This window comes from Microcaecilia unicolor, chromosome 9, assembly GCF_901765095.1.
Source record: "Microcaecilia unicolor chromosome 9, aMicUni1.1, whole genome shotgun sequence".
NCBI lineage: Eukaryota > Metazoa > Chordata > Amphibia > Gymnophiona > Siphonopidae > Microcaecilia > Microcaecilia unicolor.
The window spans coordinates 23,328,903-23,333,094 of NC_044039.1; positions in this window are offsets into that span (position 1 = coordinate 23,328,903).

A 4,192-nucleotide genomic window follows, 5' to 3' on the forward strand; every position below is an offset into this window, starting at 1 on the left:
TAGTATAAGGGGCCCTTAAAGCAGTGGGCTGGGAACCGGGGAAGCCAGAGCTGAGATCCCACTTCTCCCATTGACGTACCAGGGACCTTGGGCAAGTCACTTCATCCTCTGTTCCTTCAGGTACAAACCTAGATTATTTAGTACAATTTATTGCTCGCCATTTGAAAGCGAGTTCACCCCAAGGCAGGGTATAACAACTTAAGCTGAAACAGCAGGAATGTCTCTTGTCTCTCTTATCATGTCTTAAGCTGCCTAACATTTATAGACAGGAGGCACACACATAGCATTAAATCATTAATCCTCATTGCATGGTTGTAAGTCTTGAGCACCGATTTGGAAATGTCATTTGGATTTGATAAATTTACTCATATCTCTTGAGTAATGAATCCAGGACTGTTTGCTGCCACCTCTCTGAAAGAACGTAATAAGTAGGGTTGCTAGAGAGAATGTTCTTTGGGAAACGCACATCCACTGCTCATTTCAAGAATCAGGTGGGGGAAACTTATGCGGCTTAGTAAAAGGGCCCCTAAATCTGAATCCACGCAGTTCATTGTCGTCTTGGTTGTTTTCGCCTTATTTTTGAACTGTAGCTGAAATGACGTTTGGAGGAGTAGCCTAGTGGTTAGTGCAGTGGACTTTGATCCTGGGGAACTGAGTTCGATTCCCACTGCAGCTCCTTGTGACTCTGGGCAAGTCACTTAACCCTCCATTGCCCCAGGTACAAAATAAGTACCTGAATATAGGTAAACTGCTTTGAATGTAGTTGCAAAAACCTCAGAAAGGCGGTATATCAAGTCCCATTTCCCTTTCCCTTATGACATCACAATATCAGAAGTGAGCCAAGTATCGGTAATCAAGCCATTGTGACATCACTGATGAGGTTGTCTCTTATTGGTGGAATGAGTGGAGGAGTAGCCTAGTGGTTATCAGCCAAGTATCAGGCAATCAAGCCATTGTGACATCACTGATGAGGTTGGCTCTTATTGGTGGAATGAGTGGAGGAGTAGCCTAGTGGTTAGTGCAGTCGACTTTGATCCTGGGGAACTGAGTTGGATTCCCACTGCAGCTCCTTGTGACTCTGGGCAAGTCACTTAACCCTCCATTGCCCCAGGTACAAAATAAGTACCTGAATATAGGTAAACCACTTTGAATGTAGTTGCAAAAACCTCAGAAAGGCAGTATATCAAGTCCCATTTCCCTTTCCCCCTTTCCCTTATGACATCACAATATCAGAAGTGAGCCAAGTATCGGGCAATCAAGCCATTGTGACATCACTGATGAGGGTGGCTCTTATTGGTGGAATGAGTGGAGGAGTACCCCGGCAGCGAGTTCCAGACCTTAACTATTCTTTGACTGAAAAAATATTTCCACCTATTTGTTTTAAAAGTATTTCCATATAATTCATTGAGTGTCCCTGGTCTTTGTACTTTTTGAAAGAGTGAAAAATCAGTTCACTTCTACCCATTCTACAGCACTCAGGATTTTATAGACCTCAATCATATCCCACCCTCAGCCTTCTCTTTTCCAAGCTGAAGAGCTGTAACCTCTTTAGCCTTTCCTCATATGGTTGGAGTTCCATCCCCTTTATCGTTTTGGTCGTTGTTCTTTGAACCTTTTCTAATTCTTTGCCAGAGAATGTAGCAAAAGCAGCTGAGCTGGGTTTAAAAAAGGTTTGGATAGCTTCCTAAAAGAAAAGTCCATAAGCAATTATTAAAATGGACTTGGGGAAAATCCACTGCTTATTTCTAGGATAAGCAACATAAAATGTATTGTACTGTTTTGGGATCTTGTCAGGTACGTGACATGGATTGACCACTGTTGGAGACAGGATGCTGGGCTTCATAGACCTTTGGCTTGTCCCAATGTGGCAGTACTTATGAAATACAGTGACCAGAATTGAACACCATGGAGCGATACAGAGGCTTTATAATATTACTAGTAAAAAGGCCCGTTTCTGCCTGTGATGAAACGGGCGCTAGCGGGCACGGGACTCCCTTCCCCTCCCCTTATGCTAGTATCCCTGGTGGTGTAGAGGTACCTGTTCGCTCGGGGCAGGAAAGAAAGAGCCCCCTCTTTCCTGGCCGTAGCGCTGCTGCTAGCTGCCCTGCTGCATCCTGTGCGAGTCCGGCTCTCGGCGTTTCAAAATGGCCGCCGAGAGTTGAAGTCTCGCGAGGCTGCTTCAACTCTCGGCAGCCATTTTGAAACGCCGAGAGCCCGACTCACAGAGGATGCATCAGGGCAGCTAGCAGCAGCGCTCCAGTCAGGAAAGCGGGGGCTCTTTCTTTCCTGCCCCGAGTGAACGGGTACCTCTAGACCACCAGGGTTAGTAGCGAAAGGGGAGGGGAGGTGACAGGGGGGAGGGAAGGTGATGGGGGGGAAGAGGGGGCAACTGGGGGCGGGGTGCTAGCGTTAAAGGGGCGGGGTGATGGCGCGAAAGGGGCGGGGTGATGGGCACGTCCTCGGCGGCTGCGATTCGTTCATTTGCGTGGTTATGTACATGTTCCGCCCTCGACTTCATCACGTGTGACACGAGGGCGGGGCATGGAGACATGGTGAGTGTTCTGGCTTCACCACCATGAACTTACGAACTGGTGTCTGAGTGCCTGCAGTGACGTCAGTGTCTGAGAACGTTGAGGGTGCGTTTTATTGTAGTAGATTGGTCTTATTTTGCATCCCTTTCCTAATAATTCCTAGCATCCTGTTTGTTTTTTGGCTGCCGCTACACACTGGTTAGAAGATTTCAGCATATTGTCTACAATGACACCTTGATCTTTTTGTTGAGTGCTGACTCAGAGATGGGAGTAACTAGTGAGGTAATTAAATTTGCTGATGACACAAGTTATTCAAAGTTGTTAAATCATGGGAGGATTGTGGAAAATTACAAGCGGACCTTACGAGACTGGGCGTCTAAATGGCAGATGACGTTTAATGTGAGCAAGTGCAAAGTGATGCATGTGGGAAAGAGGAACCCGAATTATAGCTACGTCATGCAAGGTTCCACGTTAGGAGTCACGAACCAAGAAAGGGATCTAGGTGTCGTCGTTGATGATACGTTGAAACCTTCTGCTCAGTGTGCTGCTGCGGCTAAGAAAGCAACTAGAATGTTAGGTATTATTAGGAAAGGAATGGAAAACAAAAATGAGGATGTTATAATGCCTTTGTATCGCTCCATGGTGCGACCGCACCTCGAATATTGTGTTCAATTCTGGTCGCTGCATCTCAAAAAAGATATAGTGGAATTAGAAAAGGTGCAGAGAAGGGCGACGAAAATGATAAAGGGGATGGGACGACTTCCCTATGAGGAAAGGCTAAAGTGGCTAAGGCTCTTCAGCTTGGAGAAAAGGCGGCTGAGGGGAGATATGATAGAGGTCTATAAAATAATGAGTGGAGTTGAAAGGGTAGATGTGAAGCATCTGTTCACGCTTTCCAAAAATTCTAGGACTAGGGGGCATGCAATGAAGCTACAATGTAGTAAATTTAAAACGAATTGGAGAAAATGTTTCTTCACTCAACGTGTAATTAAACTCTGGAATTCGTTGCCAGAGAATGTGGTAAAGGCGGTTAGCTTAGCGGAGTTTTAAAAAGGTTTGGACGGCTTCCTAAAGGAAAAGTCCATAGACCGTTATTAAATGGACGGGGAAAATCCACTATTTCTGGGATAAGCAGTATAAAATGTTCTGTACATTTTTGGGATCTTGCCGGGTATTTGTGACCTGGATTGGCCACTGTTGGAAACAGGATGCTGGGCTCGATGGACCTTTGGTCTTTCCCAGTATGGCAATACTTATGTACTCCTAAGGTGGACCCTAGCATCAGGTAACTGTGATTCGGATTATTCTTCCCAATGTGCATCACTTTGCATTTGTCCACATTAAATTTAATCTGCCTTTTGGATGCCCAGTCTTCCAGTTTCCTAAGGCCTTCCTGCAATTTTTCACAGTCTGCATGTATTTGACAGCTTTGAATAGTTTTGTGTCATCTGCAGATTTAATCACCTCACTCGTTCCATTTTCCAGATCATTTATAAATATGTTAAATAGCACCGGTCCCAGTACAGATCCCTGCGCTAAGCCTGTGTGGAGATGACAAATAAATATCCCAAGTACCGCCAGCTCCCCATCTGTGGCTTTCTTTCTGTTGGCCCAATGCTGGGGCTGTTGTATGCAGTTGTCAGATATGTGAAAATTCATTC